Source organism: Pongo abelii, chromosome 20 (genome assembly GCF_028885655.2).
Source record: "Pongo abelii isolate AG06213 chromosome 20, NHGRI_mPonAbe1-v2.0_pri, whole genome shotgun sequence".
In the NCBI taxonomy this organism is placed as follows: domain Eukaryota; kingdom Metazoa; phylum Chordata; class Mammalia; order Primates; family Hominidae; genus Pongo; species Pongo abelii.
In genome coordinates this window covers 48547282-48573130 of record NC_072005.2, presented here as the reverse complement: position 1 = coordinate 48573130, position 25849 = coordinate 48547282, and the positions used below count along the sequence as shown (strand labels likewise).

At 42.6% G+C, this 25849-nt stretch overlaps 1 protein-coding gene and 1 long non-coding RNA gene across 2 annotated transcripts in view; both read right to left on the bottom strand.

Moving 5' to 3' along the window:
- Nucleotides 1–25849, bottom strand: part of LOC103888610 (CEA cell adhesion molecule 6) — a 913736-nt gene that overhangs the window by 11822 nt on the left and 876065 nt on the right. The gene's annotated exons all lie outside the window — the stretch shown is intronic.
- LOC129051987 (uncharacterized) overlaps nt 1–25849 on the bottom strand; it is a 74111-nt gene that overhangs the window by 1472 nt on the left and 46790 nt on the right. The gene's annotated exons all lie outside the window — the stretch shown is intronic.

Below are 25849 nucleotides of genomic sequence, written 5' to 3'. Positions count from 1 at the left end.
GCTGGAGCGTAGTAGCGTAATCTTGGCTCACTGCAACATCTGCCTCCCAGGTTCAAGCAATTCTCCTGCCTCAGCTTCCCAAGTAGCTGGAATTACAGGCACCCGCCACCAGGCTCAGCTAATTTTTGTATTTTTAGTAGAGATGGGGTTTTGCCATGTTGTCCAGGCTGGTCTTGAACTCCTGACCTCAGGTGATCTGCCTGCCTTGGCCTCCCAAAGTGTTGGATTACAGGCGTGAGCCACCATGGCTGGCACCACCTCCACCACCTTCACATTAAAAACAAAAGCTTCAAAATTTTGGTGTGTACACATTCAGTTCCTAGCAGGGGAGGTGGGAGTTGCTTCCCCTCCTGTTCACACTACCTGGACTTCCCTGCTGAGATAGCCTCACAAAGGCTCACACTGGGCTATAGCCCCACAGAGCCTGTGTCTTCCTCTCCTCTCCTCTCCTGCCCATTCCTGAGTTTTCCTTCCTGTGCCACCTTCTCCTGTGGCCCCACCTGCTCCCGTTCCAGGCAACTGTCCCTAGGTCCCTGCCCCATTCACCATGTCTCCTCTCACTGCCCTCTGCCATTTCTGCTAAGCCCTGAGCCCCAGGGCACAGATGTTATGGGCACTATCCAAGTTGCTTTTCTCTCTGGACAGCTTGACAGTGAGAAACCTTGATGTGTTACCAAGGAGGAGGTCCTTGGAAAAAGCTGCTTTTCAGAGGTTCCTGGATCGTGGCAGGAGTGGGAGTGGGGCTGGGCACTTAAGACTAGGCTAGACCCGTGAACAACAGGGACCCTGCTCTGCGTTAGCAACCAGCTCCTCCAACTCTTATGTTTCTCTCTGTAGATGATTCTCATGCATGATTCCTAATCCCTTGCTAGAGTCCCCCTAAAATGCCTGACGACCAGAGCTGTGTGTGGAGATGTAATGGGTGTTGCTCGTGTGCTCACACAGAGTGTCCAGGTGACAGGCTTCATGAACTCCCCTCCCCAAACCTAGCCATTCCAAGTGCCAGGTCACCTCCATTCTGATCTCTAGCACCACAGATGGGTTTTGCCTCTTGGGAACTTTATAGAGGTGGAATCAGGCTTCATTTTCCCCTCTGCACTGGCTCTTCTCTTGCAACTCTTTGTGTGAGATCATCCATGATTTATGCAGCAGGAATCCATTTATTTTTCATGTTGTAAATATCCGTTAGTTTGAATGCACCACAGTTTTATCCCCTGTAGTGTTACACATACAAACTGCAACACTATTTGTGTCTTCTGAATCATGTTAATGCAGACATATCTACACATGTATTTTGGTGGTCTCATTTATTTCCTTGGGTGTAGAGACCATTGTATATGCTGGGACATCTTCTAAGATAGCTACAAATTATAGATTCTCTTGTTAGAGAGCTGAACACAACTAAATTCCCACCAGCAACATCTCTCTGTAGAGTTGTTCCAACTCTTGGGATTGTCAGCCCATTGAATTTTAGCCTTTCTTCTGTGGTTGGGATGAGATTTCAAAATGGTTTTAATATGCTTTTCCTAAGTAAACAATAGTGCAAATGCATCTTTTCATGTACTCACAGGCCGTTACACATGTTCCACCATGTGGTGCCTCTTAAGAGTTTTCTGCCATTTAAAAACATTGTGTTATCACAATGGTTTTTTTGGATTTTCTTTATTACTGTTTTTGTTGGATTTTTGTATGTACCTTGGCTGTGGCTTCTTTGTCGTATAGTAGATACACAGATCTGTCTCTGTATGTCTTGTGTATGTAGAAGAAACAGAGAAAATTGGGAGCCTTTTGAAGAATATTCTCAATAATTTTATTGTGAAAAGATTATCAGCTGGGCACGGTGGCTTATGCCTGTAATCCCAGCACTTTGGGAGGCCAAGGCAGGTGAATCATGAGGTCAGGAGATTGAGACCATCCTGGCTAACATGGTGAAACCCCGTCTCTGCTAAAAATACAAAAAATTAGCCGGGCGTGGTAGCGGGTGCCTGTAGTCCCAGCTACTCAGGAGGCTGAGGCAGGAGAATGGCATGAACCTGGAAGGCAGAGCTTGCAGTGAGCCGAGATCACGCCACTGCACTCCAGCCTGGGCGGCAAAGCAAGACTCCGTCTCAAACAAAAAAAAAAAAAAAAAAAAGATTAGCATGTGGTGTGAATTAGAGATATAGATTTATTTTTTTCCACTGTAGAAATATTCATCATCATCTCAAAGTCATCTGCTTTTTCTGAGTATCCACACGTATGTACATCTGTTTGTGTATGTGTGTGAATATTTAAAATATTAAGTAAAATTTCAAGATTAGGGCCAGGTATGGTGGCTCACACCTGTAATCTCAGAACTTTCAAAGGCCAAGGAAGAACTTGAGCCTAAGAGTTCCAGACAAGCCTGGGCAGTATGATGAATCCCTGTCTCTACTAAAAATAGAAAAATAGCCAGCCATGGTGGCACGCACGTGTGGTCCCAGCTCCTTATGAGGCTGAAGTGGGAGGATCACCTGAGCCTGGGAAGTTGAGGTTGCAGTGAGCCAAGATTACACCACTACACTCCAGCTGGGAAACAGGAATGAGGCCCTGTCACACACACAAAAGAAATTTTTTTAAACATAGTTACAGGACAGGTCAGAATTTCCGTTCATTCCTGTGCTAGTTTTTATTATACCTAATTTTCTAGGAACTTATCAATTTTGTTTAAATTATCAATTAACTTAGTGTCGTGAAATTTTTAAAAGAAACTTTCAACTTCTGCCACAGGTGAGATTACATCCACTCTTTCTCACTGCTAAATCTGTTTCTTTTTTCTTTCTTTATTGTTTTGTTAATGAATTAGTCCAGAAGTTTAAATAACTTATCTTTTTCAACAACATTATTTTTGTGTCTATTCATGTTCTTGTTTTTTTTTTAATTTGTCTTCTAGTTTATTATTTTCTACTTTTAGGTTTCTTATCAGTTTTATTCTCCTTGCTTTGTTTTTCTCTCACTTCTTAAGTTGAGGATTAACTCATCTTTAATCAACCTTTTCTAGTATAAGCCTTTTGGGTCATGAATTCCCTGGGGCTCCACTGTGGCTGCATCTTACGACTTTTGGCAAATGAACTGTCAGTCAAGTACCAAGTATTTGAATGTTCATCACTGTGTCTTGATTGACATGTGCTTTTAAAATCTCCAAATGTCTAATATATAAAATTCATGTTTTAGAGAATAGTACCCACATTGCACAGTATACTAAATAGGTGATTGGGTAAAAATGATTAATGCTATTAATATTTATATTAATATTAATACTTGCTAATATATGACTTAGTTCAGTCTTCATAAATGCTCCATGTGGACTTGAAGAGAACATCTATGGTGCAGGGCATATGGATGTAGTGTGCTATTCTTGCTGCCTGTTGATTGTGTGGTTCAAATGCATATTCTTGTAGAGATTATGAATTTTTGCTAGAGTACTGACAAAGTCTTTTAAGTGACTTATTGTGAACAACACGGACATTCAGTGTTAGATGGATAACTGGTAACCATCTTGAACAGGACAACATATTACTGGACATGTTCCAAATGGATAAAAATTGAAACCAAATCAAAGCCACTAAACCACCCCAAGGTGGAGAAAGACTTTCTCATTGTGTAGCCAAGAAAGAAATATTGATATACCTGAACCTTTCAAAAAGAGTGTTCATGTGGAAAAATTCTCTGTAAGAAAAGCAAATGATATCTTGCAATTCTAATAAACAGATAATAAGCTCATATATAAAGAACACATAAAATTAATATAACTAAAATGTAGCAAAAAAGAGGGTAAATATATAATAGTTCACAGAAAAAGTGTTCATTCTCATTTTTTTCAGTGATAACTTTTACTTAACACTATATTGGAGTTCCTACCCAAAAGCAGTAAGAAATAAATGACAAATAAGAGGTATGAGGATAGGAAAAGTAGAAATAAAACTGTCATTATTTTCAGAGAATAGCATTGTCTATATAGAAAAATCCAAAAGACTACTAAAAAAGTAGAAATAAGAGAGTTTAGGGAGCTGAGTACTATAAGAATAGACTAAAATATATTAATTTCTCTATAGCAACAACAGGCAGCTAGATAGTTGTTGCTATAGAGAATACAAGAGAATACAAAATATTTAGGACTCAATCCAACCAAAGACCAAAATCACCACAATCTCTTCAGACAAAATTATAACAGTCAATAGACATTAAAGAAGGCCTAAATAGAGAAATATACCATACTCATGGATCCGAAAAAATAAGTATTCTAAAGATATCAATTCCATCCAAGTAGATCTTTTGAATAAATATAAGTAGTTTCACAGCATTGATTACAAAGTTCTTGAGACTGTAAACTTGTAAAACTTTTCTCTTTATTCTTCAACTTTTATTTTAGATTCAGAGGTTACATGTGCACATCTATTCCCTGGGTATACTGCATAATGCTGAGGTTAGGGGTATGAATAATCCTCTCACCCAGATATTGTGCATAGTACTCAACACTTAGTTTTTCATTTCTTACTCCCTTCCTTGCTTCTCCCCCTAGTAGTCCCTAGCTTCTGTTTTTGCCATTTTTATGTCCCTCAATATCCAATATTTTGTTCTCACTTACTAGGTTATGGTTTATGGTTTTCTCTTCCTTTGTTATTTGCTTAGGATAATGGCCTCCAGCTGCAAACATATTACTGGGAAGGAAATGATTTTTTTTCTTTTTTTATGGCTGCCTAGTATTCCATGGAGCATAGGTATGGATTTCATCATCTAATCCATTGTTGATGGACAGCTGGGATGATTTAATAGCTCTGAGACTTGTGAACAAAACACCCTCCTATACACAGGAGAAATGGAAGTTGATGTCCTGGGACAGCAAATGTTAAAATAAAATTCTGTGGCTTCAAATGTCCCCAAATCCACGTTTGATAACACAATGCATGGGAGCAAAACTCCACTCAGAGTAACCCTTAATGGTCACCAGAATGTTAATCAAAATGAGTGACTGAGGCAAGTGTCTGAATCAATTGAGGTTTCTTAAGCCAGAGCTTGAGGGCACACCCTGGAAAAACACAAATCATAGAAACCCTCCATGTCTTATGTTCTCTCTGAAAAAGGTTTTTAGGAGGCCTGGTATTTATACATCTCCTTAAAGGGGGCAAGGCAGGTAGGAAGGGACAAGTACAGTGAAAAATAATTGGTCTCATCTTGTCTTTCTTCTGTACTTGGAAAGATAAGCATTATCAGTGTGAAATCTAACAGGTTTTCATTTTAGAAGCTGGACTTAGATTGCACACCTAAAGTTACAATTGATGTGTCTTTGTTTTATGGATGGATATACATCTTGAAAGGCTTCAAGGTCACCAAAGAACAATTTGAGGACAGTCATCCAGAGATGCCTGAGGTCTTCTTGTAGGGGTCTGGCTATTGAACACTGCTTTCACACAAGATTGTAAATTAACAGTTGTTCACTAGGTAAAAAGATGGTGGCATTGCATGACTCAGTCTCCAGGCTGAACTATCCCTTTGGTGTAATGAGTTTGAAAGTCCTGAGATTTTTGTCTTCTCTTACATAATTTTAGGAGTTGTACTTCCTTAACGCTGTCTGACTGAGAGCAAAGGAATGGGTGTGGAAAGCATCACAGCTATCTCTCATTTAGAATCCCATTGACCTTCCCTTTTTCCTCCATTGGGTTACAATCCTGTCCATAGATCACTTATTTAGTTTGTTGTGTTCTTGGAAAAACAAATCTCAATTGAACTCCTTAAAGCCCTAAGCACTCAGTTCAGTTCAAGGTCATCTTAGTGATGGCCAGATACAAATATTTTTTAAAAGCTCTACAAAAATTTTGATAAGAGTCTTCACAGCACCCACAACACACATGGGGACCACTGGGCTACAAAAATGATGAGGAAGGAAGCTACTATGTGCTGGGAACCTTTATGTTTGTACCTCATCCAATGCTCACAATGACCCTTTCAGTAGGCACTATTATCCTTCTATCCAAAGACATCAATAAACGTGTCCCTTATATCAGACCTGATAAAAAGTGGAAACAAAACTCAGACTCACTTATTTCTGAATCTAAAACTCCTGCTTTTAGCAAAAGAAACTAACAAAATAAACAGACAATGTACAGAATGGGAGAAACTATTTGCAAACTGCATCTGATAAAGGTCTGATATCTATCAGCTATGAGGAACTTATACAAATTAAAAAGAATAAAACAACCAGTGGAAAGCAGACAAAAGATATGAACAGACACTTTTCAAAAAAGACACACATGTGGCCAACAGCATATGAAAAAAAGCCCAATATCACTGATCACCAGAGAAATGCACATCAAAACCACAATGAGATACCATCTCATACCAGTCAGAATGTCTATTATAAAAAATGCAAAAGATAACATGCTGTCAAGGTTGTGGAGAAAAGGGAATGTTTATACACTGTTGGTGGGAATTTCAACTAGTTCAACCATTGTGGGAAGCAGTGTGGCAATTCTTCAAATAGTTAAAAACAGAACTACCATTTGACCCAGCAATCTCATTACTTGATGTATACCCAGAGGAATATAAATTACTCTACCATAAAGACACATGCACACAAATGTTCATTGCAACACTATTCAAAATAGAAAAGGTATGGAATCAACCTAAATGCCCAACAATGAAAAACTGTACTTTTAAATGTGGTACATATACACCATGGAATACTATGCAGCCATAAAAAAGAATAAGATCATGTCCTTTGCAAGAACATGGATAGAGCTACAGGATAGTAACCTTAGCAAACTAATGTGGGAAAAGAAGCCAAATACTACATGCTCTCACTTATATGTCTGAGCTACATGATGAGAATACATGAACACAAAGGGAAACAACAGACACTGGAGGCTACCAGAGGGTGGAGGGTGAAAGGAGGGAGAGGAGCAGAAAAAAATTACTATTGGTTACTAGGATTAGTACCTGACTGATGAAATAATCTGTATATCAAATCCCTGTGACATGGGTTTACCTACATAACAAACCTGCACATGTACCCCTGAACCTAAAATAAAAATTTTTTTAATCCCAATGAAATTCAAACATCAATTTAATCTCTAATCCTTCTCCAATTAAAATTTTAAAAATTTTTTTACAAAGGAAACCTTTTTTCCCTTTTTTTTTTTTTTTTTTTTTGAGATGGAGTCTCACCCACTCTGTCACCCAGGCTGAAGTATAGTGGCACGATCTTGGCTCCCTACAACCTCTGTCTTCCGGGTTCAAGCAATTCTCCTACCTCAGCCTCCAGAATAGCTAGGATTACAGGTGTGGACCACCATGCCGAGCTAATTTTTATACTTTTTTGTGGAGGCAGGGTACCACCATGTGGGCTAGGCTTGTCTCAAACACCTGACCTCAAGTCATCCACCCATCTTGGCCTCCCAAAGTGCTGGGATTACAGGCGTGAGCCATCATGCCTGCCCTAAAAAAGGGAAACTTTTAATAAGCATACTAAATTGGCTTCTTTTTTTCTAAAATATAATAATAATAATAAAATAAAACTAGTGTTTCACTCCACACCATTATATCTACCAGAATTCAAAGAGTGGAAAGTTAGCTGCTTCTAATAGAAATGACCATACAGGATTCAATGAAAAGACAGGGTCTGAAGTGGGCCTTGGGACAAAGAACAACTCAAGAGGCTGAGAAGACAGGCAAGGGTGCTATATTAACAAGGAAAAGAATTGGAAAATGTTTAGACATGATAAAGTAAAATGTTGTCCTTCAATGCAGATCAAAGAAGTAGATTGATCAAGGGGCCATTCTATGAGGGCTTTGAATGGCAGGATAAGGAATGGGAACTTCATCCTGTAGATAAGAGAAGTCACTGGAAATCTTTGAAAAGGACACAAATATGATAAACAACATTCCCAGGAAGATTATTCTGACAGTATTAGGCAAGATAACTTGAGAAATGTTCTCTCTGGCAACTTGATGAAAATATCTGGAAGATTTCTTCTCCTTTTTTTCCTTTTTCTTAACTTTTTATTTTGAAATAAATTCAAACTTTGAAAAATATTCCAAAAATAGTCAGAGTCCTCATATGCTTTTCATTCAACTTCCCCAAATATTAACATTATGGATATCTACCCAATCATCAAAATCAATAAATGATCTCTGACACTGCACAATTAATGAATCTATAGACCTTATTCAAATCTTCCGTATGTTCCCACTAATGTCCTTTTTCTGGACCACGATCCAATCTAGGATCACAAATTGCATCTCTTTGTTCTGTCCTCTCGGTCTCCTTTAATCTGGGATAGTGCCTGAAAATTTCTTTAGCGTTCACGACCTTAACATTTTTGAAGAGTATTGGCAAGTTATTTTGTAGAATAACCCTCAGTTTAGGCTTTTCTAATTGTTTCTCATAATTAAACTCAGGTTATGCACTTTGGGCAAGAATACCACAGAGGTGATGCTGCGCATTATTCATCCATCATATTAGGATACCCTAAGATGTCCATATCACTGATTACTGGGGATGTTAATTTTGAGCACTGGGCTAAGGTTGCTCCACTGCAAAATTACCATTTTTCTTGGAAGCATTTTTTAAAAACCAGTGCCCAAGACACACCACACACCAATCAAATCAGACATTCTTAGGGGAAGTCACATGCATGGGTAGGTTTTAGACGCCTTACGGTGACTCTAACCAGTATCCATGGTTGGAAACCTACAGCTTAGATCGTGAAGATTAGAATCCTGGAAATCAGCTAGGAGGCCATTCCTTAAACCGCTCTTTTTACAAGAACATCCAATTCTAGACAAATAAATACATCTGGACATTGGCATGGACCCACAGTAGAGAAATGGGAAGGTTAAAAATCCCCTGATGAGGCCAGGCACAGTGGCTCACGCCTATAATCCCAGCACTTTGGGAGGCCAAGACAGGCGGATCACGAGGTCAGGAGATCGAGACCATCCTGGCTAACACAGTGAAACCCCGTCTCTACTAAAAATACAAAAAATTAGCCGGGCGTGGCGGTGTGCGCCTGTAGTCCCAGCTGCTGGGGAGGCTGAGGCAGGAGAATGGCGTGAACACGGGAGGCGGAGCTTGCAGTGAGCCAAGATTGCGCCACTACACTCCAGCCTGAGGGACAGAGCAAGACTCCGTCTCAAAAAAAAAAAAAAAAAATCTCCTGATAGGGAAAGTAATGAGTGAGTAGACTGCTATCCCATAAAAAAAGAATGCAGGGCCAGATGTAGTGGCTCAAGCTTGTAATCTCGGCATTTTGGGAGGCCAAGGCTGGTGGATCACTTGAGCCCAGGAGTTCAAGACCAGCCTGGGCAATATGGTGAAACCCTATCTCTACAAAAACAAACAAAACAAAATTATATGGGCATGATAGCACATACTGTGGTCCCAGCTACTCAGGAGGGGGAGTTGGGAGGATCACTTGAGCCTAGGAAATCAAAGCCACAGTAAGCTATAATCACACCACTGCAACTTCAGCCTGGGTGGGAGAGCAAGACCCTGTCTCTGAAAAAATAAATAAAGATAACATTTTAAGGTAAGATCTAGTTCAAAAAATGCATCACATTTTATGTTGTTCATATGCTACAATCAGAACAGAACATGGAGGTGTTTCCATATGAATAGCCAAAAGATTCTCTACTTTTTATACAGCTGTATCATATTCCACTGTGTAGATATAAAATAACCTGTTTAATTAGCATTATACTGGTGAAAAATCTAGGTTCTTCTCAATATTTTGCTGTGAAACCATCACTACAGTGAATAACTATGATTAGATGTCATTTTTCATTACTGCAAATGTAATAAATTCTTCCCAGTGAAGTTTGGGAGGCAAAGATAAATATATTTTAAATTTTGACATGCATTTAGAAATTTTACTCCACAAGGTGTGTACAAATGTTTATGTCTCCAAGAAAAGTAGGGGATGGTGCTATCACCTCAGTTGCTCCCACACATTATGTGATCAAACATGTGTATTTGGGGACATTTGAGGCTGAGGTTGTATTTTAACATTTGCTGTCCCTGGACCTCAAACTTCATTTCTCCTGTGTATAGGACGGTGAATTGTGTTCATATGTCTAAGAGTCATTAAATCAATCTAGGTGTCCATCAAGAGTAGATTAGATAAGGAATCCCTACCTACACACCATGGAATACTAGGCACCCATTAAAAAAGAAAAAAAAATCATTCCTTTGCAGCAATATGTTCGCAGCTGGAGACCATTATCCTAAGCAAATTAACACAGGAAGAAAAATCTATAAACCATAACCTGATAAGAGGGAGCTAAACATAGGGTATTCAATGACATAAAAAATGGCAACAGGAGAAGCTAGGAACTACTAAAGGGGGAGGGAAGAAAGCAGGCAAGAAATGAAAAATGAAATGTTCAGTGCTATGCACAATACCTGGATGAGAGCACCATTTGTACTCCAAACCTCAGCATCACATAATATACTCAGGGAACAAACCTGCACATGTACCCTGTGAATCTAAAATAAATGTTGAGACAAATAAAAGGAAAGTTTTACAACTTTACAGTCTCAGAGATTTGTGATTAATGTGGTGAACCTACTTGTATTTAATCAATACATCAACTTGGACAGAATTGATATCTTTAGAATATTTATTTTTAGATGCATAAATATGGTATAGTTCTCCATTTAGTTAGGCCTTCTTGAATGTCTCTCAATTGTTATAATTTTGTCTGAAGAGATTGTGTGCATTTTGGTCTTTGGTTGGATTGATTCCTAAATATGTTATATTCTCTGGCACTATTATGTTCTCTTTAATTACACCATCTAGTTGTTTGTTGTTGAGAAATTAATATATTTTAGTCTATTCTTATACTACTCAGCTCCCTAAACTCTCTTATTTATAATTTGTTCTATGAGTCTTTTGAATCTTTCTATATAAACAATGTTATTCTCTGAAATTAATGACAGTTTTATTTCTAGCTTTTTAATCCTCATACCACTGATTTATCTTTCATTTCTTACTGCTTTAGGAACTCTAATATGTTAAATAAACATCACGATCTTGAAAACAATGAGTATTAACATTTCTTCTGTGAACTGATTTTTGTATATTTGCCCTCTGCTATGCTTTGGTCTTGTTAATTTTGTGTGTTCTTTGTATAGTAGCACATTATCTAATTGTTTATTACAATCGCAAATATTTTAAGATAGTATTTGCTTTTCTTACAGAGAATTTTTTGACATGAAGACTCTTTTTGAAATTTTCATGGGTATCAACCTTTTCTTCCTTGGCTATACAATAATAAAGTCGTTCCCCACTTTGAGGTGCTTTGGTGGCTTTGATTTGATATTTAATTTTTATTCATTTGGAACATGTCCAGGAATACGTTGTTCTGTTCAAGACAGTTGCTAGTTATCCACCAAACACTCTGAATGTCCATATTGTCCACAATAAGTCACTTTAAAGACTTTGTCAGTACTCAAGGAATATGCCTAATGTTACACATTTGAACCACACAATCAACAGGCAACAACAATGGCACACAACTACAGCCAAATACCCTGCACCATAGATGTTCTCTTCAAGTCCACAAGGAACATCTATGAAGACTGGGCTTACTCATATATTAGCAGATATTATTGAATAATTTTTACTCAAGCACCTATTTTGTATACAGTTCAATCTAGATGTAATCTCTATAACATAAATTTTAAAAATTAGAAAAATTAGACATCTGGGGGTTTTCAAAGCACAGGTCAATCAAGACACAGTGATGAACATACTAAGTACCTGGTACTTGACTAACAGCTACATCTACCAAAAGTCATAAGATGCAGCCACAGTGATGCCCCAGGGAATTCACAACCCAAAATGCTTCTACTAAAAAAAAATTGATTAAAAATGAGTTAATCGTCTAAATAAGAAGTGAGAGAAAAACAAAGCAAGTAGAATAAAAGTGTAAGAAACTTAAAAGTAGGAAATAATAAACTAGAAGACAAATTAAAAAACCCAAAGCATCCATAAACCCAAAAATAATGTTGCTAAAAGAGTTGATAAAAGGTTATTTAAACTTCTGTACTAATTCATCAACAAAGCAATAGAAGAAGAAGAAATAAACTGCGTTAGCAGTGAGAAAGAATGGGTGTAAACACAGCTGTGGCAGGGTTGAAAGCTCCTATTTAATAAATGGTATTGGGAAAACTGGCTAGCCATATGCAGAAAACTGAAACTGGATGCCTTCCTTACATCTTACACAAAAATTAACTCAGGATGGATTAAAGACTTAAACATAAGACCTAAAACCATAAAAACCCAAGAAGGAAACCAGGCAATACCATTCAGGACATAGGCATGGGCAAAGACTTCATGACTAAATCACCAAAAGCAATGGCAACAAAAGCCAAAATTGACCAATTGGATCTAATTAAACTAAAGAGCTTCTGCACAGCAAAAGAAACTATCATCAAAGTGAAGAGGCAACCTACAGAATAGGAGAAAATTTTTGCAATCTATCCATCTGACAAAGGGCTAATATCCAGAATCTACACAGAACTTAAACAAATTTACAAGAAAAAATCAAACAACCCCATCAAAAAGTGGGCAAAGGACATGAACAGACACTTCTAAAAAGAAGACATTTATGCAGCCAACAAACATGTGAAAAAAAGCCCATTATCACTGGTCATTAGAGGAATGTAAATCAAAACCACAATGAGATACCATTTCACACCAGTTAGAACGGTAATCATTAAAAAGTCAAGAAACAATAGATGCTGGAGAGGATGTGGAGAAATAGGAACGCTTTTACACTGTTGGTGAGAGTGTAAATTAGCTCAACCATTGTGGAAGACAGTGTGGCAATTCCTCAAGGATCTAGAACCAGAAATACCATTTGACCCAGCAATCCCATTACTGGGTATATACCCAAAGGATTATAAATCATTCTACTATAAAGACACATGCACACATATGTTTATTGCTGCACTGTTCACAATAGCAAAGACTTGAAACCAACGCAAATGCCCATCAATGATAGACTGGATAAAGAAAATGTGGCACATATACACCATGGAATACTATGCAGCCATAAAAAAAGATGAGTTCATGTCCTTTGAAGTGACACGGATGAAGCTGGAAACCATCATTCTCAGCAAACTAACACAGGAACAGAAAACCCATCACTGCATGTTCTCACTCATAAGCGGGAGTTGAACAATGAGAACACATGGACACAGGGAGGAGAACATCACGCAATGAAAAAGTAAAACTGCATGCCCTACTTGGGAACAGAGAGGGAAAATCCACAAATGAAATATGACCCAAAAAAAGTCAGGATTTACCACATTGAATTTGTTCCCCAAAAGTGAAAGGGGAGTTTAACACCCAAAAGTCAACAATTGCCTTTACTTCATCAACAGATTAACTAGAAAAAAAATTATTAGCAGAACAGAAGCAAAATGACCTTGCATGAAATTCCACATCATTCCATCCTGATGCAGACAGTGCAGACACAAGTGGCAAATGATGAAAAGAGGTCCCTTTTTTCAGGCCCTGAGAGGAACCTGCACCTGGTGGCTGCCACATTCCTCCTGATTCTTCCAGGCAACGGCTCTCCTTGAAATCCCTGGGAGGACTCATGCTCCACTGGGAAAGGCCCCATCTGGAAAGCTCCACAGCAGCCCTGCCAAAGCCCTCAGGCACAGATCCTGCTTGACAGGACCTTTAGGGACACAGACAAATGGACATGTCCCCAGTGCCCACACTAGGCAGGGGCATCTGGACCGAGTGTGCAGCTCCCTCACCTGGACCCGGCCTCTCCCCAGTGACTTGGGCCTTGGGGTGGCTTCAGGTCTCCAGCCCATGCCACCAAAATCTCCAGAGTGACAGTCCTCCCTAGGGTCCATGATGCCTGTCCAGGTGCTGCTGCCTGAGCAAATCTAAAGAATGCAGAGGGCTGGAGTTGTGACAGTAAAAGCAGCCATATTTGTCTCAAAATTGAAAGGGAGGGCATGAGCTCCAGGAAGGGTGAGGGTGCCCTCTAGTGGTCCCCTCCTGCTAAGGAGCAAAAAGGGGCCAAGAGAGTTGAGAGATCAGGGCTGGCCTTGGACTAAGTGTGAGTTCAGACGGAGGGAACTAAGGTGCAAGGAGGGGGGTGAGATGGGAAAGCAGTCCAGAAAGATGAAAAGATCAGGTCTGGGGAAGACCCAGGGAAGCTAAAGAAGGGCACAGCAGGGTTCTGCACTCCTCAGCATTGACACAGGGGTGGTCATGCTAATGGGGCTCTGTGAGCAGCAGGGTGTTCAGCACCCTCTGGGAACTCTACCCACTCAACGCCACAGGACTCTCTCCCCCAGTTCTGTCAACCAACAATTTCTCCAGACTTTGCCAAATGCCCCCTCAGAGGGCAAAATTGGCCCTGACGGAATCATAGATCTACACTAACCTCTCAAAGCAACTCACCAGTAAAATCCTTCATCTCTTGGTGAAAGAATTGTATGTGAGGAGTACAACTGACATCTTCAGTATCTGTTGAAATGACTTTTACTTAATCAGCAATTTGATGTCGTGGGAGAAGGCATGTTTAGAGGTGATGCCACATTGCTTCCTGTACCTCACAGCAGAGAGGGTACGGGTTTTCCAATGGTCTGTAACCACAAACTGGAATGACACCCACTGAGTTACATTACAAAATGGAATATGGAGAATTCTGTAGATATGGGGTGGGAGAAATAAAGCATGAAACCACACCACAAGACACCAAACAGTCCATTCTAATGTTCTCACCGTTTTAGGGCCATCTTAGCTATCTATGAATGAAAAGTCAATTCTCTTATTAAGAAAAAATACCTTATGCAGAATAAACTTATAGCATAGGAATTTCTGTACATTTTCAAAGTTGTCTACTGTTGGATCATTCCTTAAATATGAATCCATCCCAAAATTCCACCCTATCTGCCCTCTCAGGTATGAGCAGTGACCCCCACATGGGGTCTGCAGCCACTGCCTGTTCTTCCTCTACACAGAGGGCCTTGACAAGGTCGAAACCCTCAGGACAGACCCCAGGGAATGTCAGCACAGGGAGGCCTGAGCCCATCCTGGCCACAGAGTAAGTCAGATTGAATGTCTTCAGCTCTGAGCCCCTGCTCTGTCCCAGGTTCTCTGTCCTGGGTCTCAGAGAGCCACGTCCTGTGAAGTCCCTGGGCAGCCCCCGACTCCCTGCTGCATCAGCCTTGGGGAAGGTGGAGTGACCACAGGACAGTCAGCTGGGCAGACGACGGGACACCAAAGATGGTCAGAGAAAACATGGATGGGCCTCAGCCCCAGCTCAGCAACCAGAACCCAGGGTGCAAGACAGTGGCTGAGACCAGTTCCTGGGACCACGGCCCCCACTGACCAACCAGCAGAGGCCTCTCTTCCCAGAAGGCATGAGAGATTCATCCTGCACACCTCCAGGAAGGACACTCTCTTCTGGGACACCCGGGTCATTGAATGTCCATCCTTGGAAACTGTAGCCAATATTGACACAATGAGAAAAAGGGTCCCTCTCACCAGCCAGCACTCAGCTCACCCAAAGCACAGTGAGGGTAGATCCCTGTGACAGGGCCCTGGTGCAGTCCAAGCCTCCTGCTCTGAAGGGAAGAGCCAGGTGGGGATGGAAGAGGGCAGAAGGGGTAACTGTGCATGCTGACCTGGAGCCATAAACATGGCTGGATGCTGAGGACCCAGGACTGGGCTCACCCAAACTACAGCATTTCTGTGTGACTATGTGTATCTGTGTGTCTCTTTGTGTGTGTGTCTGTGTGTCTGCACATAGCGTGTGTAAAGGTTGGGTGAGAGAATCACTGCTAAAGGAGGCAGAGGCCTCAGCAATTCCCAGGGGCCTGAAACAGACAGAAGAGAAAGGTAAAAAAGAGACAAGGAGGCAGGACTGAGAGGGGAGGGGACAGAGAGGTGTCCTGGGCACAGACCCCAATCATGAGCCTGAGAAGTGCTCCTGCCCTGGGAAGAGGCTCAGCGCAGAAGGAGGAAGCACAGCACAGCTGACAACCGTGCTCAGAAAGTTTCCGGATCCCAGGCTCACCTCCACAGAAGAGAACACGCAGGCAGCACAAGCCATGAGGCCCCTCTCAGCCCCTCCCTGCACACAGCGCATCCCCTGACAGGGGCTTCTGCTCACAGGTGAAGAGAGAACTTTCTGGGGGTGAACACAAGGAGGAAGCAGAGTGACTGGCTGGGGTCTCCTGGGGAGGACAGGGCTCTGAGCGGGGACTGAGGGCTTCTGTTGGAGCCTGGATAGGGGAGAGGACACCAGAGAGGGAGAGGGGTCACAACAGGAAAATTATATAGAACTGGAATTGGTAAGAGGTAGGAAAATCTTAAGTATTCTGTTTTCCTGGTTAATCATCACTGGCCACTAAGTTTTGAAAAATGATAATAATAACTATATCAGATGACACTTCAAATAAAAACATAACCAGGGCATGAAACATCCTCAGCCTCCAACCTCAGAAATTGGTCCAGGACATGGAGGACCTTGGGAACGCTCATGAGCTCATCCACAGGAGTCTGCAGCCTGTCCCAGGCACTGAGGTGCAACCAAGATCACACAAGACCCTGCCCTCACAGAGCTCATGCTTTCATGGGAAGGAAGACAGACACACAAAGAGATCTAGAATGTGAGGTCAGGTGTTGACAGGAGTCGTGGAGTAAACAGAACAGGGAAAGGTCAGCAAGGGAAGACTCCAGGTCTCTAGAGGAGGTGTTAGGGGAGAAGTCTCCCAAGGATGCCCTGATGTGAGCGGGACCTGAGGGCAGTGGGGAGGGGGCCATGCGGACCCCTGGGGAAGAGGATTCCAAACAGGAAAATGCCATGGTCAGAGACGTTGAAGGAATGGGGATCACGCTGCTAACCTTGACTCAGTAGGACACACACACACACTCAAAGGCTGAGGGGTGAAGAGACCTTCTCAGGACCCAGGGCCCCATCTTTTCCCCCCAATACATAGGTCCCAATATTGACTGATGCTCTCTCCCTCTCCTAGCCTCACTTTTAACCTTCTGGAACTCTCCCACCACTGCCCAAGTTACAGTTGAAGTTCTGCCATCCAATGCTGCAGAGGAGAAGGAGGTTGTTCTACCTGTCTACAATCTGCCCCAGTATACACTTGGCCACGACTGGTACAAAGGGGAAAAAATAGATGCCGACCACCGAATTGCAGGATATGTAATACACAATGAAGGTAACTATCCCAGGGCCTGCATACAGTGGCCAAGAGACAGTATACCCCAATGCACGCCTGGAGATCTGGAACATCGCCCTGAATGACTCAGGATCCTACACCCTACAAATTTTAAAGGCAGATCTTACAACTGAAAAAGTAACTGCACAGATCAGTGTACACCATGAGTGATTCCTCATGACTTCTGGGTGTTGGGGGTCAGTTCTACTTCAAACACACAGAACTGTTAGACCTGGACTGTGCCTGTCTACCCCTCTGCATTATGTCCCATTTTAGGGTTTGAGCATTTAGTGCAGGACACACACAGGGAAGACAAACATCTGCAGATCAAAATTGTTTTCCCAAATCCAGACCCTGCAGACATTCACTGCAGAGGAAGGACAGTCTGATGGGAGGGACACAGTAGGTGGAGATCAGTCTCAGCCAAGCACTCCATGCCTTCCCCATGGACATGACCCTGAGAAATTCCCTGGAGAACTGGGTCAGGGCCTGGCCTCAGGGACCCTCGGGGATTCTCTTAGAGAATTTCAACCCTGGAAGCCTCAGCCCCAGAACCCAGTCCCAGAATCCTGACTTCATGTGACCCTGGGGAATGTGTGCCAGGGTTAGGTGGTGGCCTCCTGGGCAGGGCTGACTGGGAGCAAATGTTTACCAGCTGTACAAGGGCCATGGCTCCTGGAGCTGTTTAACAGCCAGGGCTCAGCACCCAGAGCCTCATCGGGGCATGGACAGAGCCTAGTCCTTCACCTGAGACTCAGAGTGGAGAGAACAGATGGACAAGCTTCTTAGGCCATCAGCCAACTGCCCTGGGAGACTTAAGAGACTCCGTAGATAATTCAATGTCTTCAGGGGCAGAAACAGAAGAGAGATGTTCCTGGTAGCCTCTTGTTCATCATGGATCAGGCCTAGATATGCTCTTTCATGTAGGCAAATAATAATAAACATTGTTTGTGTGAACACGTCCTCTGTGCCAAGCATATGGTCAGGTGACTGTGAATAATTTAAACAGACAATGTGACAAGCCAAAGACCATTAGCCATTTAGCTTATTTGACTGAGAGAAAACTGAGACCAGGGAGGCATAGTCACTGAACCAGGGTCACACAAACACAAGGGGCAGATCAGAGTCACTAGAGGTCTGGCTGCAGCCACAGCCCCATCCTCTCCCCCACCAGAAGTGGGGATTTTGGGTTTCTGGGGACCCCACAGTCATCCATTGGCTCAAATCCTTTCTTCTTACTTATCTAGACCTCAGAGGAGTGAGAGCAAATGCACAACTGATAAGTTTTTACTCCAGAACTAAATTGCCTGCCTCAATGATCAAAGTCAGTGCAAGGAATATCCAGTCCTCCCCCTCAGATCCTAATGCCCCTCACTGGACCTGAACTCTTGTATCCTGATGTGTTGGTGTCACTCCCATGGGAGGATAGAAGAGAGGACATTGCTTTTTCTCCCCACTGGCACCCTGCAGCAGCACAGGCCCGATGTAACATACACACTCAGTAGCTTTCTCATGAAGGAGGAAGGGAATGAATGAAGGAATGAATAATCTATAACCTCTTCAGATACCTGATTCTGGATACAGAATCCTAGGAGTTTCTGTCCACACTGGTTTTCTGTCCCTCAGGGCCTGAGACCCATGTTCTAGCCCTATGAACCCCTACCCCTAAAGCCACCCCATCTCATGTGACACTGAGGCTCCCTGGGCATAGAAGGGTTTCCAGGGCTCCCTGGTCCTGGACTAAGGAAGTGGGGGCCCCTGGACCTTGAGGTCTCTTAGGTCACTGTAGCCCCCACTGCTCACTGCCATGGGTGCCTTTGCTCCTCCATGTCCCTCATTTTCCTCCGCCTTCATTCCAGCTGGGATACCCCACCCTGCACAGCTTCCCCGACACATAGGCCTTCCCCAGACACTCCCTCTAACAAGGCTGACTGTTCTGTTCCCTTCCTATTCACACTGTGGCCTGGCCTACCTCCTGGACAATAGGAAAGGCACAGAAATCAGCCAGAGCAGTCACCTCCGCTGGGCTCCATCATAAGCCAATGTCCCCAGGTCACCAAGAGAACAAGCTTCCACTGTGTCCCCATCCAGGGATCTCTTCCTCCGTGAGCCAAAACATGAAACAGGCCACTGGAAAGAAATGAGCAACTCCTCAATCCACTCTTATAATCACCTGATGGGTTCCTCTTGCACGCTGCACAGACAAAACCAATTTACTGAGATGGTGACTTGCAGTTACAAAAGATTTCAGTTAGGCCAAGACTGTCAAACAGGAGGACAGAAGTTTATTATTGTACAAATTAGCCTCCCTAGAGGCTCAGAAATTAGAGGTGTTCAAGGATAGTTTCAGCTGCAGAGATCTAAGGAATGAGTACTGCTGACTGGTTGGGGATGAAATCATGCAGGTGGGGAAAATGATCTGTTTGTGTTAAATCTGCCTCTGGACAGAAGCCACATGAGTGGATGAATCATTAATCATGGGTCTGGATGAGTTCTGCTGGTTGCCAAAATGCAAAAGTCTGAGGAACATCTTAAAAGACCAACCTCAGGTTCTACAATAGTGATGTTATCTATAGGAGCAATTAAGGAAGTCATAAATCTTGTGACCTCTGTACACATGAGTCCTGAGCAGTAAGGGATTGCAGAAACTATAACTACATTTTAGCAAAATTTGGGCCCCTCCAATAATCTTAATCTCATGGTCTTTCATTAGTTTTACAAAGGCAGTCCCTGAGCAAGGAGGGGATTAATTTTAAGGGGGACTATTATCATCATTGCTTCAAAGTTAAACTACAAATTCTTCCCCTGGTTAGCCTGGCCTATGCCCAGGAATTAATGAGGATGGCCAGCCTGAAGCTAGAGGCCAGATGGAGTCAGCCATGCTAGCTTGCTCTCACTGTCATAATCTTTACAAAGGTGGTTTCACTTTCTACACTGACTTACCAGGGAGTTAGAGTCAGAAGCAAAGGTCTGCAGTCCCCAAAGCTCATGGGCTCAATTTGTAACCACCCAGTGGGTTCACCTTGCCCACTGCCTAGACAGAGACAATTTATCAAGACAATGGAGTGGCAGTAGAGAAAGAGTAATTCATGTAGAACTGGCTGTGCAGGAGACCAGAGTTTTATTAGTACTCAAATAAGTCTCTGAGCATTCAGGCATCAGAGATTTTAAAGATAATTTGGTGAGTGGGAGAAGGCAAGTGAGTCAAGAGTGCTGATTGGTTGGGTCAGAGATGAAATCATGGAAAGTTGAAGCTGTCCTCTTGTGCTGAGTCAGTTCCTGCGTGGGGGCCACAAGGTCAGATGAGCCAGTTTATTGATCTGGTTGGTGCCAGCTGATCCACTAAGGGCAGGGTCTGCAAAATACCTCAAGCACTGACATGAGGGTCAAAATCTTATAGCCTTCAGCTGTGTGACTCCTAAACCATAATTTCTAATCTTGTGGTTGTTAGTCCTACAAAGGCATTCTAGTCCCTAGGCAAGAGGGAGGTTTGTTTGGGGAAAGGGCTGTTATCATCTTGTTTTAAACTATAAACCAAGTTCCTCCCAAAGTTAGTTCAGCCTATACCCAGGAAGGAACATGAACAGCTTAAAGGTCAGAAGCAAGATGAGGTTGATTCGGTTAGATCTCTTTCACTGTTTCAGTCATAACTTTGCAAAAGCATCTTCAATCCCTTCCTCTGAGTTTTAAGACACTTTAAGATTAAGGTGTAGGCTATGAAGATAGAAAAAGGTCATCAATTGCTCTGGCTTCCTGCTGACAGGGGACATAGTGGGAATGGGAGTTGATCCCAAGGGAGAGGAGTGAAACCACTTTGCAGCTGTCTAAGCATACTCATGTGAGCCACGCTAAATCTCCAAGGCTTGCATGACAAAGGCATTAGTACTCTCATTTACAGTTTCAGTATTTAAGTTAACAGCATAGTATAAGGTAAATAATGACTACTAGGATGAAGAGTACAATTCCCAATTTTAAAGGTAAAGGTTTGAAAGCTTTAGTTTGGGAACTTGAAGCCCATTAAGAATTTATGATTTAGTCCAAACTGCAGAATAAAACTCAAGAACAACCAACAACAGGTGTACTATAGAATTTCTTTTAAAGCATAATTTTTCTCTCTCCAGACCCCATTTATTAAAAACAAATCATGATAGAAGTGTACTCTGGAATCCACTTATATGAGGTCCCTAGGGTAGTCAAACTCATGGAATCAGAGAGTAGAATTTCCAATGAGAGAAAACATTTGCAAAACTTCTTCCCAAATATCTATCTCATATCCACCAAATAAACATGATCTGAGGGCCAGATTTCCAGCAGTTTATGCTGCCCCTTTCCACCAGTCAATTCTGCATTTGCAAATGTCCACATATATTTCTAGAAAGATCCACATGGTCCTCACCTGCAGGGGGAGGGAAAGCATCAAGGACCCAGGACAGGGAACGTGATTCTGATCCAAAGCTACCAGCTCTTTTCTGTTCTCTTCACTTTTTCTAGATCATTCCTTAGACTCTCCTCTATCTTTAGGGGTCACTGGCTCAAGTCAGTCACTATGAAACATCTCAGGAAAACTGCCCTGAGTTGTGGCTCCACTGCCTGAAGACCGAACTGATCTTCAGGCTTGCCCCTGGTCTCCCCTGTGTTATTTCTGCTGAAACATCTAGTTCCAGGCCAGGCTGCCCAGTATCCACAGGGTTTAGGGACAATGGGAAGTCTATCAACACCCATCTCTAGGATGTTCTTGAAAGGGAGGTCACAGAGAAAACACACCTAGGAGGGCGAAGTAGAACTGAAGCTGGAAGGGGCCCAGCAGCCGCATGTTCCAGGTGAGGACCCTAAGTCGGGCCAGCCAGTCAACTGGACAGGGAGAAACCAGGAGAGACACCAGGGGCTGTGACTGCTGGTCATGTGTCAGTCCATGACCCAACACTGCTGCTCAATTTACACTTCAGAAAGTCTATGCTTCTCTAAGACAGAACGGGTGGCCTCATGGTCTCTGAGCCCTCAGATTGTCACGCATCTGTTTTCTGACATACACACCTGCCATGGGCTTTCAAGGACTCAACTGGGCTGAGAGGCAGGAAATTCCAACTCTGATCAAAAAGTGTCCACGAAGCAATAAAAGTTGCCACACAGGGCAATCTTCTGTTTTCTGCACAGCGAAACTATCCAAGCCCTTCGTCACCAGCAGCAACTCCAACCCCTTGGAGAATGAGGATGCTGTGGCCTTAACCCGTGAACCTGAGATTCAGAACACAACTTACCTGTGGTGGGTAAATGATCAGAGCCTCCCGGTCAGTCCCAGGCTGAAGCTGTCCAATGACAACAGGACCCTCACTCTACCCAGAGTCACAAGGAAGGATGCAGGAACATATGAATGTGAAATCTGGAATCTAGTGAGTGCCAACCACAGTGACCCAGTCACCCTGAATGTCCTCTGTGAGTATCTTCTGTTCCTCTGTAGCCCAGGCTGCCAGCCCAAATCCACATGGCCAGAGGCCAGGCCTCTCAGTCCCTCTCGGGTCCAAGTACAGAGACCTTTACTCCTGGACACCCAGGCTGGCCATGACTTCCTGCCCTGGGCAAACCTGGGTAGGCCCAGCCTTGACCATGAATCAAAGGGGAGGGGCTGCTCCTGTCATGGGATACCTCAGGGTCCACAGCTTGTTATGGGAGAAACAGGTGAATTCTCAGACTCTGGCTCAGTGACCACAGCGGGGGTTTGGCTGGGACTTCAGGGTTGTGACTTGGCTCAGAGGGACACTGTGGCTCTTCCACAGACCAGGAGCCTTCCCTTCCCTCTGATGACATAACTTTTGGTGCTATTTTCTTTGCTCCAGATGGCCCAGATGACCCCAGCATTTCCCCGCACACTCCTATTACCATCCAGGGGAAAACCTCAACCTCTCCTGAAACACAGCCTCTAACCCACCCCCACAGTATTCTTGGCAGACTAATGGGAAGTTCCAGCAATCAGCACAAGAGCTCTATCTCCAAAATCACTAAAAAGAATAGTGCAATCTACATCTGTTTCGTTCGCAACTCAGCCACTGACAGCAGACGTTTCACGATCAAGAAGATCACAGTCACTGGTAAGTGGAGCATTGGCAATAGGTTTTCAGGTGAAGTCTATTTAGCTTTCTGAGAAGAACCAGGAAAATATTTTTATTCCCAGCCTGTGTCCCATGGGCACAAGCAAATCCCAAATTTTTCTCCTGACCCCTCCCAATTAGTCTCTACAGACTCTTCCCTTTGTTTTACTGATTTATCATGGATGAACTCAGGTCCAGCCTGAGAAATGTAGGAAGGAGGCTTCATCAGCCCCAAGCCCAATGTAGTGGAAGGGGCTTTACAGAGAGGGAAGAAGAAGGGTCCTCAAGGTTAAGTTGCTTCTCTGTTTTACCAACACATCCTTTTCTTTGCACCTCTTGGTTTACTTTTACTCACACTTGAGCTGCAAGGAACATCCAAGGCTTGAAACAAGCTCACATTTTTTCCTCAAATGAGAGAAGAAAGCCACTCAGATGAGGAAGGAGTAGCTGAGACTGCTCCCAGCTGTGACTGGCTTTGCCCTGACTCCACCTGCGGTGGGGCCAGGGTGTGTCAAGAAGGTGCCCAGGTGGCCTGTCTGGAATCTGGCTAAACTGAGCTGCCAGTGGAAGCAAAGTTTTCCCCCAGATGAGGATGTAGAAAAATGAGAAGAAAAGGAGCCTTGGGGCACTCCTGTGTCCTGGTTCTGAAATCACTGGCTTATGAGGCTGTGGGCACAGCACATGGGACACAGCACAGAGGACAGTGAGTGATGCACACTTGGAGACACACAGAGATGCATGGGAGGGAAAGGGCAGTACCAAAAAGTGTGTATTTATAGAGGGTAAGACTACCAGCCACTATATATCTGATGTAAGACTTACCATTAACTATTTCTAAGTGTGCAATTTAGTGTTGTGTAACCACACACTATCCATTTCCAGAACTTTTTCATCTCACCATACTAAACCTCTGTACCCAATAAACAGAAACTCACTCCTTCTCCTCCTAACCCTTGGTAACCATCATTCTACTTTCTGTCTCAATGTAATTGGCTATTCTATCTTTTTCTTTTCTTTTCTTTTTAAGACAGACCCTTACTCTGTCACCCAGGCTTGAGTGCAGTGGCGTAATCTCGGCTCACTACAAACTCTGCTTCCCAGGTTCAAGCGATTCTCATGCTTAAGCCTCCTGAGTAGCTGGGATTATAGGCACACACCACCATGCCTGGCTATTTTTGTATTTTTAGTAGAGACTGGGTTTCAACATGTGGGCCAGGTTGGTCTTGAACTCCTAACCTCAAGTGATCCGCCTGCCTTAGCCTCCCAAAGTGTTGGGATTACAGGCGTCAGCCACCTATAAATGAAATTATCTAATAATTGTCCTTTTGTGTCTGGCTTATTTCACTTAGCATAAATGTCTTCAAGGTTCCTTCATTTTGCACAACGTATCTGAATTGTATTCCTTGTTAAGACTGAATAACATTCCAGTGTATGGATATACCTCAGTTTTCTATGCACTTATCTTTCAATTAACTTTTCAGTTCAGTTCATCACAACAACCTGCAGGCTATTGTGAGTGATGCTGCTGTGAACATCAGTGTACAAATATCTGTTCAAATTCCTTTCAGTTCTTTGGGTATATGTCCAGAAGCGGAACTGCTGGATCAAATGGTAATTCTTTAATTTTTTGAGAAACAGCCATACCATTTTCCACAGCAGTATAACATTTTATATTGCCATCAGCAATGCAATAGAGCTTCAATTTTTGCACCTACTTGAAAACACTTGTTTTGTGGTGGTGGTGGTGTTGCTGTTGTTGTTTTATCAAAGCTATCCTAATGTGTGTGAGGTGGTGCATCCTTGTGGTTTTAATTTGCATATCCCTAAGTATTAGTGATGTTGAGCATCTTTGCATGTGCTTATTGGCCATTTGTATATCTTCCTTGGAGGAATCTCTATTTTAGTCCTTTGTCCATTTTTTAATTGGGTTTTTGGATTTTTGCTGTTGTTCATTTGTAGTAGTTCTTCATATATTCTGGAAATTAATCCCCTATCAGATATATGATTTACAAATATTTTTCCCATTTCAAGGGTTGCCTTTTCATTTCACTTTCTTGATAATGTTCTTTGATATATAAAAGTTTTTAATTTTCATGAAGTCCAATTTACCCATTTTTTTAGTTGCCTATGCTTTTGTTGTTATAACCAAAAAATCATTGTGAAATCCAATGTCATGTAGCTTTTCCCCTATGTTTTCTTCTAAGAGTTTTATTTTTGCTATGACATTTAGGTCTTTGATCCATTGTGGGTTAATTTTTGTACATGGTGTTAGATAAAGGTTCCACTCATTCTTGCCCATGGCTATCCAGCTTGTCCAATATCATTTGTTGAAAAGACTGTCATTTTTCCATTGAATGGTCTTGGCAGCCTTGTTGAAAATTATGTGGCTATATATGCAAGCATTTCTTTCTGAGCTCTCTATTCTATGCCATTGGTTTCTATGTCCTCCTTTATGTCAGTAGCACACTATATTGATTACTGTGGCTTTGTAGTAAATGCTGAAATCAGAAAGTTTGAGTCCTTCGCCTTTGCTCTT